We start from the raw sequence: 17,380 nt of genomic DNA, 5'->3' as shown, positions 1-17,380 counted from the left end.
TTTCATATAAATAGGTCACAAGTTCTACCTCTTGAAGTCATAATACTTCTTAAAGAGTTACAAAATGTACATCGAATGGCTTTTCTTCAGCAATATTAAATCAGTGCAAGTTTAACCTCCCCCCCAACCCCTTTTTTTTTTAGTGAAAGAAGATGTGGGTAAGCCTTTATTTATCATATCTTTTTAAGAAAAAAATGCAGTTATGTCAAACTTTTTCACCCGCTTGCCTAGGAAGACATCCTGCATGACATGGCCACTGCCACGTCACAGGACTGTTGCTGGGAATGGCAATACCTATCACATCTACCAGTTTTGCCGAAGTCCAGACCCTACAGACTGCAGCTGGACATCTTTGCTATAAAAATCAGTGTGAATAGGTTACAGGCCTTTGCTGTCAGAAAAAAATTGATTGTGCTAAAGTAACAGATCCGCATGTATGTGAAAATTCAAGATGAGTATTGTCTGCTTTCAAAGTACACAAACATTTTCACTGACAGATATTATTAACATTCACTCAAATAAAAAATGTTTTTCCTCGATAGTTAACCCCCTCCCCCACCAAATCTAAAAGAATAACAGCAGCTGTGGAAATGTTATTAGAGATTACTGTATTAGAGTCATAAGTGTAAGATCTTTCTGCCAGCTAATAGCTTTGGTAAAGGAGACGAAAAAATGGATTGAAATGAAATTGCCCATATTATCCACTTTCTTGTTCTAGGGAATTTGAATTTCTACTGCAGAAAGTAATGACATTTTTGACACTTTTCTTGAGTAATATCTATATTTAGAGTGTTGAAACAGTATCTGGCAAAATCTAATAATCTAATTAGAGTTAGGATCACAGTAATTTGGGGCCCATTTTTCATTCTCCTCTTACATAATCTGTGCAATTTGGACCTTTTTTTTGATTTTTTCTTTTAATATAATAGTGCTTCTGTACTCTTATAATGTACTTCTTTACCATAGAAAATTGTCCATTATCTTTAATAATGAGTTGCATTCTGAAAGGTGAAGTTCTTACCAGTGTCTAGAAAATCACTCATTTGAGCACCAATTAAGGGACAAAATTTGAAGCAGTTTACAAGAACTACTAAATTAAAGTTATGTTAGAAAATCCTGTGAACAGATTTCTTTGGATAACTCGGTAGCTTCAGTATTGGGCAGCATTCTATTATCTACATTAAAAACCTCTATGTTTCCTCTATCTGTTTATTCAGTAAAGCAGTGTTCTACTTATTACTATTGCTTGTTTTAAACTAAATCCATAAATGCAACTGAAGATTATTAAGGTGAATGACAATGTAAAAATGGGTAGTTGTTTGAAATGACTGGACTGAAATGGAATTATATGCTACCCATTTGTCCTGGAGATGGTAGTTGACTCTATACTTGTGTAATAATGATAAATCATAACTTACAAATATTTCCACTCTTTAATCTCATGACTGCTAATATAAATGTATAAGCAATTCTGAGAGGATGGAGTGAAATCCTGGCCTCTCCTTTTGTAGACAAATGTATACTAGCAGCTGTATAGAGACATCCAGTACTTTGAACTCCATGCCTTTTGGCTTCTTGCTGTAGTATGCCTTGACTTCAGTGATAGGATTGGAGAGTTTCTCATTACAATAGTCATTTTATAGCTTGACCATATGTTATGAATTCTTGTGAATCCCCCTAAGCTGTTGGTGAGCTGAGTTGATTATCATGAGAACACTCACAGAAAACACATGGGTTTATGTCCTCTCAGGCAAGGAGGAAATGGAATTCAGTCCTGCTTCCTGAGTATGTGTTCTACCTGGTATACAATTACTGAAAAACTCACCTTCTCCTCCAACATTTTAAAATGAAGACTTAACACTGCTTAGGAGTTACAAGAATAGGTGTAGATACATATCCTCATGAAAAGATTGCAGATACTGCCCTTGCTTGGCTGGATCTAAATCCAGGGCTCAAATTTTGCCTTGGGCTCATTTATACACAGTTACTGTAGCTTAACTTGCAGAATCCTAAACTATTTATTAGCTGGAGGCTTTCCATGGCTAAAGCAGTCATTTATATTGACATATTTCTAAGATTCAAGAAGATGCATGATTTCAGAGGGGGTCAACCCATTGAATCAATAGTGAAACAGAGAGCCACATCTATGTGTTGGTGCATAGCTCTCCCTGAAATAGTTGGGGTCTTCTTTTGTGAGCCTACAGTTTTCAAATAAAGAGAGCAATGACTTAAACACATCTCAGTATGTATATCATTAGTCTAATGTAGCATATTTTCTTGTCACTTTTACCTTCATGTTCCTCCTTTCCAGCTCATTACAGCTTGTTTTCGTCACTTCAGCTCTGGTCATGATGCTGTTTCTGCAAAGACAGCACTTCTATATTACATTCTGTTGGTTTCAACAGATTTCTCATCAAAAGCAAAATGTTCACTTGTAGCATTAGGACTCTAGTTTGTAGAATCTTTTCCTCTCCTATTATGCAGTAACTAAATTCAATAAAAGGATAGTCTCTTGTTCTCATTTGTGGTTTCTTGATAGTATTGCAATGAATACAAACAACACCATTAACTACAGATCAGTTTAGGAAAAACACAAAACAAAGCTCAATTGACACGACAGTTGAAATATTAGATGAAAATGCACTGGTTCCTCCTCTGATGTTTTTTGACATTATTCATTCCTTACTTGAGTTTTAGATTAACTACCTTGTTCCCTATACTCTTCCCAGAGACAAATGACGGGTTAGGGTGATGGTCATGTGTGTAAGCAAGTTAAATTAATTTTATGTTTATTTAGTTATTGAAAGGACTGTATTACTATTAAACAAGAAAGAAATATCTACATCCTACAATAAAAATCACATTAAAAAATGGATGGAGACAATGCTGGCAATACTAGCTTTCGCTGATACAGGTTGAAGTTGTTAGAAACATCTTTTCAGCACATGAAACAATGCTGTCTCTTGTCAGATCATGGGAGTAAGGACTACAGCAAGATTTGCCTTTGCCTGTTTCCTGTTCCATCAGGCCACTGTGAATCGCAGCCTAGCAATGCCTGGCAACTTTCCCCAAAAGGGCAGAAGACAAGTCCCAATACAAAGCTGCAAAACCATGAGATACAGCCCTATTTGTGAGGAAGTCAGTAGTGCAGCACTCAAGATCAGTGTATGAAGTTTGAGAGCTCTAACATTAATCCTAGCTTCTGTCTTGTTCTGTAGCTTTTCTGTGCTGCACTTTTGACCACAAAAAAAAGAGCCACACTGAATATATTTGGGGGAAAAGAACATGTCTTCTTGTTTAAAGAAAACTTACCTGGAAAAATCTTCAATGCTTTTACTCTGGTATAGCTAATATCTATTTGGGATAAATCATAGCTATATATTCAGTTATATATGTGCTCTTCATCATGCAGAATATACTTTTTTGCCTTTTAGTCCCACGTGAGACACCTACCATATCACGTTGAGTACCCACATTAATTAATTAATTAATGTGGATTTTTTTTTAAAGACTTCTAATTTATACTTTGCTGGCCTTTAAAATTTTGTTATGTTTGGATAGTTCATGCAGAAATTTATTTAATTTTATCTGCAACATTAAAGAAAATTTTGAAATTTTACACTACTCAGTTCTTGTGTACACTATATGCCATGCATCTCGTCACTATCAATAAGAGATGGATTTCTAGAAATGAGCAGAAATACTTGTCACTTGAGTCTTGGGTGATAAGAATCAGCAAAAACTCCTTTGGAGAACATTTAGCTGCACTAATACTAGTGCAGAATTTGATCAAAAAAGCCTTACTTAATTTTACTAGGAGATTTATTTACCAAAAAAAATTAATGTATTTGTTGAATTTAGCCTACTTGCTGCAGCTACAATACTTTATTTTCTGGATTAATTTAATTTCTTATTTCTCAAGCAATACTTGGTGCTGAAAGACAACATGTAAGTAAAATTGATGAAACTGTACTAATTCTTAATTTCCTGTTTCACTTTCTTCTCTCCAGTTGTTACTGTTTACAGACTCCCTGCTGCCTAAAACAAGGTAACAGAAGTAATTCACATCTGAAATTTCTAGTTTTAGCTAGAAGTTAAAGGAACTAGATAGCAAAAAGAAATTGGCATCATTTTGGCTAGCATACTTGAAGGTAATATGGCTTTACAGCTAACGCAATCTATCATAAACATTCTATAATAAATATTTATGAATAAACATCACATCTCAGACATCAATATTTTATAGATAAATTTCTTTTACAGCTTTCTTTCAACAAAACTTAAGAAAACAAATAAATAGTTGTTTTAAGTGCTGCATGATTAGAAGAGCCTAGACTTTTACAGCGCCTCTCACATAAGCTGTTAAATATGCACTTAGTGCTACACCGGGTATGCAAAGTTATTCTGCTGTGACAGAAGGTTTAACTGCTATTCCATATCCTATCTGGAATTCCCAAAGCCAATAGATAGAAAAGTCTCTTTTTCAAACTTAGAAAGCCTACAGCTTTTGCTGTACTTCTGTTTCAGTTCCCTTCCTCCTCTCTTTTAATTGCTTAGGGAGATTAGCAAAACTGGCCCAGAACCCATCCTGCAGCGTTTCAGAGTGCTCTCTGTTCTTAGTCATGTAGCTAAATTGATTTTATCAATAATGTCTACTTTTACATGTTCTGATCCTATATAGCCTCCAAATTTATGATTCAGTTTGACTTTATTTGGCTCCTGTTCTTAAAAGGATCATAAATTTGCCATTAATCTTTGATTGTATTCCATCTGCTCTCAAGGTGACTTCTATTGCTTCAGTACATACTATGGAACTACCTGCCAAACAATCCTTCTGCTGCAAGGCTATGTGTTGTTCCAGGAATAGTTTTATCAGGGTATTTCATTCTTGTTTCATAAGCTGATTATCAGCAGCACTGGATCATAACATTCAATTCATTTGAAGCATTATGTTTCTGCTTTGGAAAGCACCTTTAACTTCCCATTTTCTTTCAGACTGACTTGACCCAGTATCCAATATTACTATCACTGAAGAAACTGTATTTCCCAGTGTAGCTGAACCTTACCTTCCCATTAGTGTAAGGTAAGAACATGTATATTGCATGGCACATTTGAAACCAAAGGCAATGCTTCTGGCACAGGAAACCTTTGAATCACAAATTTCTGGAGCTGAAAGAGTATTCTGGGAAAAGTCACTATAAACTTGCTCTGTTCTTATTCTCTTTCTTAGACAGTATTGTGTTGGCCAGCATCATTAACAGAAAACTAGATGAGCTAGACTATGAGTTTAACCTGGTGTAGACATTTTCATGGGTTTGTGTTAGCTACTCCACAGTAACTGCCTCTCTGTGTGCTCATTCATACACCCCAGAGAGCATGCTGAGGTGTGAGACCTTCAGCGAGACCATCTTCCTGCAGCTGTAATCTAAACCCTAACCTTAGCAACAGCATTCCACTCAGGCAAGCAACACAGTACCAACAGTGGAGGAAAAAGCACTGACACTCAGGGGTAACAGTTTCTGATTTGCTTATAGAGAATGAACTGAAATTCAGCATTTAGTAAACAGACTGCCTAGGCCCTTCACATCCAAGTCTTTTTCCTTCCATATGGGCTTTCATAGCCTTCCACATAAGCAAGATACTAATGGTTATCTAAAAACTGAAGATCATGTTCTCATACCAGTTGGCAGCAATTTTTTGTTTGTTTGTTTGTTTTAAAGTATAAACTTAATTCAATACATTGGTCTGGAACACATCCCTAATCCTAACTCTAGGCCTACTACTTCAGGTAAGCAAGGACACTGAAAATTGAGAGGAAGCCTCTCCTGGAAACAGTTTTATAGTCATCACGGAATTTCTCTGAACAGATCCTATTAGCCTAACTTTCTGAAGCTTTACATGGAAAGAAACTTTGACATCAGCCACGATCTGAACTCCAGCTTTCTAGATAGGCAATGTTCTCAGGACTTCTGTGTCTTGAGAAGAGAAATGGCTCATATGAACCAGCTTTGGTCCACCATTTACCTCCTTGAGCTTGACAGTTTTATAAGAGAATTTCTACATAGACCACATTCTCTGTAAACAAAACACTTATTACTAGACTTATCATTAGGAAAAATTCTGTGAACACCTTGAAAATGGAGACTAAGGCTTTTGTTATTACCCTCTAAGAACTCCCTATTCATATACCTGGCATACTTAAACTCCTATCAAAATCACAGTTCTTAGTCTTCAGGACTTTAACCCCAACTATAATCCTAAATAATAGCTTCTAGGTAGGTAGGAAACCCAGGACTACTAGAAAATTAATGGGAGGTGAGTCACAGCTGCAGGTAGCATCTCCCAAATTAATCATCCAGCCCATCTGAATTAATTAAATTCACTTCAGCAGCTACATTAGCTCTGCAGAAGCAATTCTCTGTAACTATATTCCAGCCATAACCCTATTCTTCAAAAGTAGAAAGCTGCCTTCAACACCTTGAAATTTCAGAAGCAGCTGTTCACAATAACTGGTAATAACCCTTCTTTAAACTCTGTGCCTGCATGTGGCTTTGCAGACCCTTTCTGAAACTCTTGGTTGTACTTCAGCAAGATACCCAACATGCTGCAGAGGTTGGGAAAGCAGTCTCATGTAACCTATTGCTTGCTTCTGGCATTATGGTTGTTTAACAACTGAGATATCTCTACTATAAACCTAGCCTTTCAGATAAGCGTGTTAATCAGGAATGGGTGAAAACTTTGGAAAAGCAAATTCCCAAAGACTGAGAGCAGTTATGGATGATGGATTAGTAATTAAATGGGATCAGAAGGGATCAAAATGGGACAGGATCAAAATCCTGCCCTTTACTTAAGCACAGGCTGTTAGCTGGGCTCAGAGATGCTGCAGGCTGCTACCAGTTCCTCTCATCCACCCTCTCACAATTCTGAGTTTCAGGGCCTGAATTCATCCACAAAGTCTGTGCTCTCTTCCACACCGGAGGGTCAGGTGCCTGTGTGCAAGTCAGGTTAGGAAATCTAGCCACCATATCACAGCTGTGTGCTCAATCTGACATGCCCTGGTGCTCAAGCTGGGCTTTTGAGGTCCACGCAGTGCTACCTACAGTAGGGCCCAAGGCCTTCCTGAGGCTGCTGGGCCAAAGCTGCCTCACAACAGCAAGCTTTCTCCTCAGTACTTTTTGCACATGCCTTTGTAGATACAAAGTTAGAAGAACAACTTACAATACCTTATGGAGAAACAGGGCAAGACTTCTGGGCACAGCATGCACCGCCCTGCTCGTTCTCTGCTTGGCTGCTCCCTCCCCCTCACAGACTGCATCGTCCTGGAGCTGTCCTGTCTGCGTCTGTGCTGGAGGTTAGATTCAGGCTCTTACTGTAATGAAGGGAAATCTTCCTTTTGCTCTCAGCTTAGGGGTTTTCACCTGGAACAGTGCAGGTCAAGTGAAGCAGGATGGGGATCAGGAACACCGAGCGAGGCAGCAAGGGCAGGCCTGGAGACTGCAGCTGGGTCCGACCAGGAGCCTGGTTCATCAGCAAGTCCTGTGGTGACAACAGGGCCAAGACCAGGCTGGGCTACCAGCCTGTGGGTAGGGGTCAGGATCAGGCCTGGTGAGGAGAACCAGGGTCAGATACAGCCGTGGGGGCCGGGCACCTCCTGGGGAGGGGAACAGGCCAAGACTAGGCCGGGCCAGGGGCCTGCGGGTGGGCCTGGCTCAGCAGGGCCCATGGCCAGGCCCTGTCTGGGGGGAGCTGGAGACCGGCCCTGCTGAACATGTCGCTGGGGCAGGGACTGACAGACCTGGGAGGGGGGCTGAAATGGGGTCCTGGGCCATGGGCAGAGTGGAGGAGCCCCAGAGGGGCTGGCACAGACAGTCAGGGCTGGCTGGGCCCTCAGGGCCCAGACACACAGTTACCTAAGCACCAAATTAAGATAAGAGAATCATTACATTCACTTTTATAGTTGCCATCAGGCAGCAGGATGCTCATAAACATCACCCACATCCTCATTACAAAACTTCTAAATTCCTGACTGTGATCATAATGATCTTATCTTTATTCAGTGGATACTGGGAAGTCATTTGTGGACTGATAAGTCATCTCCCCTTTCCTCCTCTCTTCTATAACCCCTCTAAACCTATATAAATGTAACCTATATAACCTATCTAAATTCAGCCATCTTTAGGGCAAATTGCATTACTTGCTCAAGTGTCTATTCCAAAGCCCATTTTATTTAGTGGATAGATTCCCAGAGCTGGGCTCCCTCCATAAAGGAAACAGCTAATCCAAGCTATCACTTGGCCATTCCCTCAAAGGTAACTTTACAGGAAATGTCAGAGTCATTGATGGCTGTCAGTATTCAGAACATTACTTTTAATTCCCTCCCGAAGGGTAGTACCTCCTACTGAATGATGTTCTGCACTTCTGCTTGGGCAGGGCAGATCAAAGAGGAGAAATGACAGTATTTGACTATATTTAAATCCAGGACCAGCTGGATGTTCTGATGTAGTTTCTCATCCACACCTCAACTCAGCCTCCATTTATTTAACTGTGCATTGAACTCTTAATGTGACATTATATTTATGTACCTGAAAACACTAACTATGCATAAATCCTCCTGGAAAGGTGTATGCAGTGTAAATTTTTGTTGTGTTAAAGTACAGAAATTAAGATGGATAAGGATCACTTGCTGATTAAAATGTATGATTCCTTCTGAATAGAAGTTAGTTGTAAACACATTTGCCTATTTTCTTTTTATAGATAAGGTCTATGCCATACCCACAGATATAATAAAAGTGGTTTCCTTAGCAACCATCAGATTCTGAAGGAAAACATAAATTCAATATTTCTAAGTAACAATAACAGAGAAAAACAATTCCAGAATATTAATTTCCATCTATCCTAAAATTATTAGCAACTATTCCAAACTGAATTACAGTATACATTATTATCCTTTAGAGAATAAATCCCTCCAAATTAGTTTAGTAAATTTTCCAAATTAGTTTGGAAAATTAAATTAAAATAATTTGCATATAGGTGGTAGTAAACATCTTTCCACTTTCCATCTACCTATTGCAGCATTTTAAATTTTAGTTAGTATTTTAAACATCATTAAAACCTATTCATGATAACCAAATCATTTGTGTATTGCTAAAACAGCATTTACCAGTGTTTTGCTCATAAAGCACTGAAGCAGACAACAAGCTGGTTTACAGCCTCAGTTTGCCTTTGCTGGATCCACTAACTTAAATTTACAAAAATTCAAAATAACACTGCTGACTCCCATCTATGTGAAGATAAACTTTCAAAAGGGAATTGAATGTGTCCTTTGTAATGAGATTTTCCTAAGTGTGCAAACAAACAGGATGAAATAATAACTGCTCTAAACTTCCTCAATCCATCTTAACCCAGTTCTGACTTTGAAGCCAAGAATAACAGATTGTGTTAACTCTTTAGCTACAGAAGAGTTTAGTAATCTGAGGAATCTACTAAATGTAGTAAACACTTATTCAGTTTCATATTAGCTAAAGGAAATTACAGAGATTTTGTTTACTCTGAGAAGTGTAGGGTGCAGACATTGGTATTCATTTTCTCAGCATTTTGACTTGCCTAATTTAGAAATAAAAAAATGGCTCTGCTCTGAGTCTCCTGAGGAGACTAATCATGAAGATCAAGAAAGGTTTTGCTGGTTTTTTATCATCCATAACCTTCATTTACCCTATTTCTTTTGTAATACCCTATAACTAATCCAACAGATTTTTCTCCACTCCTGTCATTGGAATCAAGTCATTATAGCTCACCCTGCAATTTTCAGAAATAAAAGATGCCAACCCTTAGCATGCGCTAAGCTGGTGCCATGCTCAATATCTCAGCTTCTGTGATCTTGGGCACACCTTTGAGGAACCAGGCCTGTTGACAGCTGATGGGGCTGAACTGACCAACTGGGGCAAGAGTGTCCTGGGCAACAAGCTGGCTAGACTTATAAACAGACCTTTAAGCTAGGTTTAGCAGGGGGAAGAGGATGGAGTTCTAAGCACTCAAGAAGAGCCAGGGGCTGCTGAGGCATTAGGAAGCAACAGGGAAACACATGTGAATTGCCTCAAGGGAATTAGGGTGAACTCCTCCAAACGGGGATGTGGCCTGTAGCTCAGCTGAAGTGCCTCTATACCAATGTATGCAGCATGGGAAACAAACAGGAGCTGGTAGCTGCTGCCCAGATGGAAAACTACGACCTGATTGCTATCACAGAAACTTGGTGGGATGATCACATGACTGGAGTGCTGTGATTCATGGCTATAAATTATTCAGAAGGGACAGACGAGGAAGGAGAGGTGGGGGACTTGCCATCTATGCCAAAAATGGGATTGATTGTACAGAAGTATCTTTGAAGAACAGCAATGTGCAGGTTGAGAGCTTATGGGTGAAAATTAGAGACCAAGCCAACAAAGGGAACTTTGTGGTTGGTGTCTACTACAGGCCACCTGATCAAGAAAAAGAGGTTGATGAAGAGTTCTTTCTTCAACCGCAGGAAGCATCATGCTCACAGGCCCTGATCCTGATAGGGGATTTCAACTGCTTGGACATTCACTGGAAAAGTGGCACAGCGAACTGCAAGCAATCCAGGAAATTACTGGAGTGTATTGAGGACAGCTTCCTAATACAGGTGATGAAGAGCCTGACCAGTGGAGAGGCACTGCTGGACCTGATGATCACTAAAGCAAAAGAACTTCTCGGAGATGTCAAGACTGGAGGTAGCCTGGGCTGCAGTGATCATGCCCTGGTAGAATTCTCAATCTTGAGGGGTACAGGATGGTTAACAAGTACAGTCAGGACTCTAAACCTCAGAAAGGCAAACTTTTGGCTGTTTAGGGTGCTAGTGTGTGGGATCCCTTGGGAAACTGCCCTCAGAGATAAAGAAGCAAACAAGACCTGGGAGATATTTAAGACATTTTTCTTAGGGTGCAAGAGCTCTCAATCCTGACATGCAAGAAGTAGGGCAGGAGAGCCAGGAGGCCAGCTTGGCTAAGTCAAGACCTCTTAGCCAAACTAAAACACAAATGCATAGGTAGTGGAGACAGTGATACACATTCTGGGGAGACAATAGGGATGTGGCCTGGGAGGGCATCAGGAAAGCCAAGAAACAGCTGGAGCTGAACTTGGCTGGGAATGTAAAAAATAACGAGGGTTTCTTCAGGTACATAGGACAACAAAGGAAGATGAGAGGAAACTGTACCCTTCCAGTGAACAAAATGGGAGACCTTGTTATAACCAACATGAAGAAGACCGAGGTACTCAGCTCTTTTGCCTCAGTCTTCACCAGCAAGTGCTCTAGCCATGCCACCCAATTCACAGAATACAGAGGCAGGGACTGGGAGAATAAAGTACTGCCCACTGTAGGAGAAGATCAGGTTCAAGACCATCTAAGGAACCTGTAGGTGCACAAGTCCATGGGACCTGATGAGATGCATCTGTGGGTCCTGAGGGAATTGGCGGATGAAGTGGTTAAGCCACTATCCATCATATTTGAGAAGTCGTGGCAGTCAGGGGAAGTTCCCACTAGCTGGAAAAGGGGAAACATAATCCCCATTTTCAAAAAGGGGAAAAAAGGAAGACCCGGGGATCTACAGGCCAGTCAGTCTCACCTCTGCACCCGACAAGATCATGGAGCAGATCCTCCTGGAAATTATGCTAAGGTACATGGAAAACACACAGAGGCTGTCATGTAGGACTGGGTTTAATCTAAAATAATTTCCAGTCAGTGGTAATACTTGTTTCAATCCCCCTTGAGTTTCAGTAGGTGTCTTTGGATTTGAAACTTCCGATGCAAAAGCACTGAGATTGCAGTTTCTTGGGACAGAATGCTCCAAGTTTGCAGGATTCTCATTTGTTAAATCTGAAGCTTTGCTTCCCCCCAGCCCCCAATTCAAACACCAAACTCTGTTCTAAACCTGGACGTTTCCTAAAAGAATTTGCTTCATAATTCATTAAAAACAAAATACATAGCTATGGTTTATATGACAGCTAGAGCTTGATGCTCTTGGTTAAAACGTAGCAACATGTTTCAGAATCTGACTTTTTCTATGAGTGAGAAAAACAAGTTTATGTTCTTTTGATGACAGCTGACAAAGCTGATTCTTCCCTCTGTCTCAAGTCTCAACTATGTGTGGGATGGAAGGAGCGGCCATGAAACCTGTTGCACAGCCACCCAATTCAATTTTTATGAATTTAATACTGCGATAAGGCCATACTTCCTCCAATAGCATAAGACATTTCAGGAAATTCTTACTGATCGAGGATGAAACAGAAGAGTTACTGTCGCATACATGTTTTGTTCAAAAAAACCCCTTTCCTACCTTTACATTCAATTGGATATGGCCCATAAATTCAACTTCTGTCTGAAAGTTCATTTGTGTAAGAAGCAAGAAGAATTCGTATGTCTACACAAGAATGATTCTGCAATGACATTCTCTGAATGTTTTAAGACCAGTTTGCACTGCTAGTAATCCAGCATGAGACCATATTTCACATATTCAGGTAAAGGCCAATGGCTTAGACAGATAATGTTACTTTGTACAAGCTCAGTTGCTGGAAAACTTCCATTCACTCCCTGTGTAGCAGATGATATCTTAGCAATGGAAATATTAGAAGCACCAAAAATTAAAGAAGCCTGAATTTTTGCAGGTATAGAAGTGAAGTCTTTTCTCAATATAAATTATGAACAGCTTATACAACAGGACAAGGATTTTTAAGATATGTAATTACAAGTTTTTTCAAACATTATAGAAAACTTCATTCTGACAATCACAGAGCACAGAGTGGGCAAAATGTAATTTATATTAGTACAAACCCCCGTAATTTCTAATCTCATAACAAAAAGAAGATACTGGGGAAAAAAAAGACAGAACTAGGTCACTCTTCACAATGGTGCAGTAAAATGTGGTGATGTGGTATATGCTAACAGGTTTAGAATTGGGAAAAAAAAGTTAGTGGCTATTGTTTCCACACCTGGTTACATATGTTGTTTAATACATGTATATTTCACAAAAAAATGGTTAGATTTCTGGCATTAATAAAGGCATATAGCATTTTGAAATATTTTGTGTAAAATAATGGATTGAGCTGTTCATACTCCTGGGTGAGATATTTCAGTAGATCTTTACATTTTCCTCAAGGTACCAGGAGTCTATGAAAGAACTAATGCAACAGCTGTAATTAATTTTCCTTTGTTCAAAACCAAATTAAAACCTACTTCAATGGATGCCAGAATATAGACCCTCAGAGAACCTTGATATGATACAAATACTTAGAAATTACATAGAAGCAGACAGAAACCTTTCTTTGTAGGATCAAAGTAAGTCAAATGAGTTATATGAGGATGGAAATTAAATTGATCCAATTATTAATTCCTGTCCCCACACATTTGCAAAGAGCTATCAAGTCAAATCTCCGTTCATCCTTTCAATTGAAGAAAAGTATTTTTGGAATCTCTCCTTTCTGGTGCCTTGATATTACTGACTACAGTTTGTCAGAAATCAGAAAGTTTTATTCAACAAAAATAATTTGAATTGATACATTTTCTGCAGAAAATATCAACACTTTCCCTGTTTTTTTTATGAAACAAAGTGCAAGTTTTCAGGGTTTTTTTTTAAATCTTGCCATTTTCCTGAGAAAGATACATTTTCCAAATAAAGTTCCTTTATTTAAAATCACCTCTTTTGTAATTACTGTTAAAGAGGAAAAAAGTTAAAGGATGAGTCCTACCTCTATTGTTGTACAGTGTAGATGGCACAGTTTTCAGACCTACCAGAAAATTCAAATGCTCTGCTAATTACTTTGGACACTTTCTGTATAGGGTTTAATAGTCACAACATTCAAACTTTGTATAACTTGCTGCATTCCAAGCTGTGCCCCTATTGAATGAGTTCAGTCAGTTATTTATTGTGAGAACCAACAGTAGGTATCTCCTAGAACTGAGTAATACTTGTGAATGAGAAACATACATCTGTGTTTTGAGAGTTACCTAATTAACAGAAACAGTGTAGTAAAGTGAGAAAGGATAGACAGGAACAGGATGTAAAGAGAAGAGTTGGGGAGAGACACTTGGCAACGACAGCAAAAATATATCCTTTCACACCCACAAAGGCCAAATCTTCTCTTACATTTCTCAGAAAGGGACAAGGGATTAATCCTTTCTTGTAATTAAAATTTAACAGTTGGAAGTAAAAAGACCAGTAAAGTCAACATTGTACATTACCTATAACCCAGGAGAAGAAAACTCAACAGTTTATATCAACCATAACCTTTGTATGTTTGTGATTCTGAACAGGCACACTGAACTAGTTTCCTGAGCAGTTCAGCTAATGGAACCTGTTTTCCCATGGATCATGTCTCCTGCTTGATTGCAACACCCACCTGCTTTTTCCATAGATGAGGTATGTATAACGACATTTTCCCATGAAGACTCTCTAGTAGCTGATATGATTTGGTGGCTCATCAGTAGTTTTTCCCTCACTCAAAGCCATTTGTGCGTCTCTTTTATGGACCAGAAAACTTTTTTTTTTCATGAAATATGCAGCGTGTAGGCCTCTGCCATGTTTGATTGAAATTGGTCAGCAGATTGAAAAGTTATTCAAGAAGGGATAGATAGAGAACTAATGTGTAAGGTTTAGACATCGGTAAAAATATTTACTAGTCATTCTCTGACATAGTGGCTGTTTCTCAAGAACCCATAAACACACAGAACTCTCAAAGTACCCTTCAAGATCATTGTTACCTTCCAGAGCTACCAAACATGTAGGAAAAAAAATGAAACTTTGTGTAAAACCCCTAAAAAAATACTTCAGTAACAACCAGCCCTGAGTATTACTGATCATTCAAAGTAGTAAATCTGCTCAAGTTTATCAGGTCCAGTTTTAGCATAAGGATTGCATAAGCATTTACAGTTTCAAAGGTTCTATTTGTTTGATTTTTGACTTATAATAAACGGGAAACAAAGGGAGATTAAAAAATTATCATATTTTAAAACTATTTGTGTAAAATCAAACTTACTAATTTTTCAGCAATGTGTGAGAATGTAAGTAGCATGTGACAACAAAATAGCAAGAATTAGGGACCCTAATGAAGGAAAACAAAAGGATCAGTGAAATACTATTGTTTTTACTGTGTTCACATCCCATTCATCCACTAGAATAAGAGCAGCATTTTATTCATCTGCCTCCATTAATGTTCCTGGTTTATAAGCAAAAGAAAACAGACATAGCAGTATAAAATGTAAATTTCTCATCCCACAGAAGTTCTGGCCTCCCAGTCAAAAGCTGTTCTTCAGGGTCATGGTATCTTAATTTTTTGAATGACTAATATGACAAATATAGGTCAAGAGGAGCTTAGAACATGCCTATGAAAGAGAATTGTCTTTAGGTGTGCTTCTCAATACCTGCAACTGCAGCTACAGTAATTGAGTCTCTCAGGTACTTTGATGCTGAGCATAAAAGACTGGCAGACTCCTTTACATGTCTCCTATGTCTCCTTTACATAGTATTTAATAGCTGAAAGATGTATCAGCATTCTCACAAGATCGCTATAATTTTATTTTCTTAATGAATGATAATATTTCACTCTCTTAAAATTTTCTTTCTTTTTCCCTTATTTTGCTGTATTGGAAAAATACTTTAGAAGCAGAAGTTCTTTTGCTCTAGAATAGGCATAGTTTATGGAAATAAGTTTCTATAGCTTATGGAAATATAGCATCTATTTTTTCTGCATAAGTGCAGAAGTAGGTCCTATTAGGCCTCCATGTTAAAATTACTTCCTGCAGTGCAGGGCAGAAGTTAATAATTTGCCTTAAGATGACTCATTCACAAAGAAAAAATGAAAAAGAATCAGAAATATACAATGCCAAAAAATTAGAAAGGTCTTATCTTTTTTTTTTTTTTAATTTGCTTACTGCAATAATGCATAAGGGCAAGAATGCGATTTACTGTACAAGCTGTTAATTCAGTATTGTTTTCCTACAATACTTGATAACACTTTGAGAAAGATTCATTTTATCATGCTGCTTAAGTACTAGAAAAGTAATAATTCATCAGCAGATAAAAGAACAAAGAAACAGTATTCGTGAAAGTATAGAGAAACTAAAAAGGAACTGTAGAAAAGTTTGCTAAGGGTTTAGGTAAGGTTAAAAAGAAATATAGTCTTTCTCTGTAACAAGCAATTTTGGCAGTGGAATTTTAGAACCAGAGATACTGATTAAGTATCACCTATGTAAGGGTTACAGGACAGTGCTTATAACACAAGTCGTGCCTGGAATGCAAGTGTCAAAAGAGATATATTATTCAGAAAAGTAGAAAAATAAATGTAAAGGTGGTAATAGTGAAATAAAATGGTGTAAAACACCAGCAGAGGTTTATGGAAGAGACTACTGCAGGCTGCTTCTAAGGTTCTTAAACGTAATAAATGCTAAGGGATGTGATAAGTGGCTGCCACCTCCAGCAGCGCGGGGCCCAGGGATTGCTCCTCCCAGCTGCTGAACCTAGCCCAGCGTGCCCGGGGGTCTGTCTCCCAGGCCAAGGGATGCAGCTGCTGCTTTCCTGTTTGCATGTTCAATCAATTTGTATCCTAGAGGCACACATGCACACACACACACACAGAGGACACTGACACAGCCAGTCACACAGACAAGGTTCTGCCTTCAAGAGCACCTACATACAGGACTGACATAAAACACAAGCTCAGACAGCCAAATCCCCTCCTCCTCTTTGGCCAGTAAGGGCTGACATCGCTGGTGACAGCACACACACACACCACTGTCTAGGTTCAGAAGCACATGCTCATTCACAGATCCCTTGAATACTGGCACATTTGAAGTTACTGAGGTGAGTAATATGGATATTGGTGCAAAATTGTAACACCGATAATGAACCGGCGTTACAAAAGGTTGTGCCAAAAGACTTGTACTAATACAAAGATGCAAGATAATATTAAGCCATTATCTGAAACAGTGTGTATCATTCTAGTGACCTTCATACAGGAAAGATGAACAGAATGAAGGCTATCGTTGTATCTGTTGTCTACAAACTGTTTGGGGGATAAAAATATGAAGCAAAGAGCTAAAGTTGAGGTCAGGGAAAAAGTGGCACAGGAACACATGGGTATGAACTACCCATTAGTAAATTGGTGGTGAAATAAGAAAGCACTGAAATTATCAAATTTGCTAAAAAACAAAATTTGCTGAAAGAGAAATTTGCCGGAACAGGAATTTGCCTTTTAATAGGCAAAGATCATAAGCCATTTGAAGATGTACAGAATTATGGAATAAAGTTGCATGTGACAGCAAGTAGATGTGCAGAGCTAATTCCTTTCCCTTTTTTCTGTCATCTTATGTACATAT

This window comes from Accipiter gentilis, chromosome 3 (assembly GCF_929443795.1).
Source record: "Accipiter gentilis chromosome 3, bAccGen1.1, whole genome shotgun sequence".
Classification (NCBI taxonomy): Eukaryota; Metazoa; Chordata; class Aves; order Accipitriformes; family Accipitridae; genus Astur; species Astur gentilis.
The sequence above is the reverse complement of the archived record's forward strand: the minus strand, read 5'-3'. Positions refer to the sequence as shown.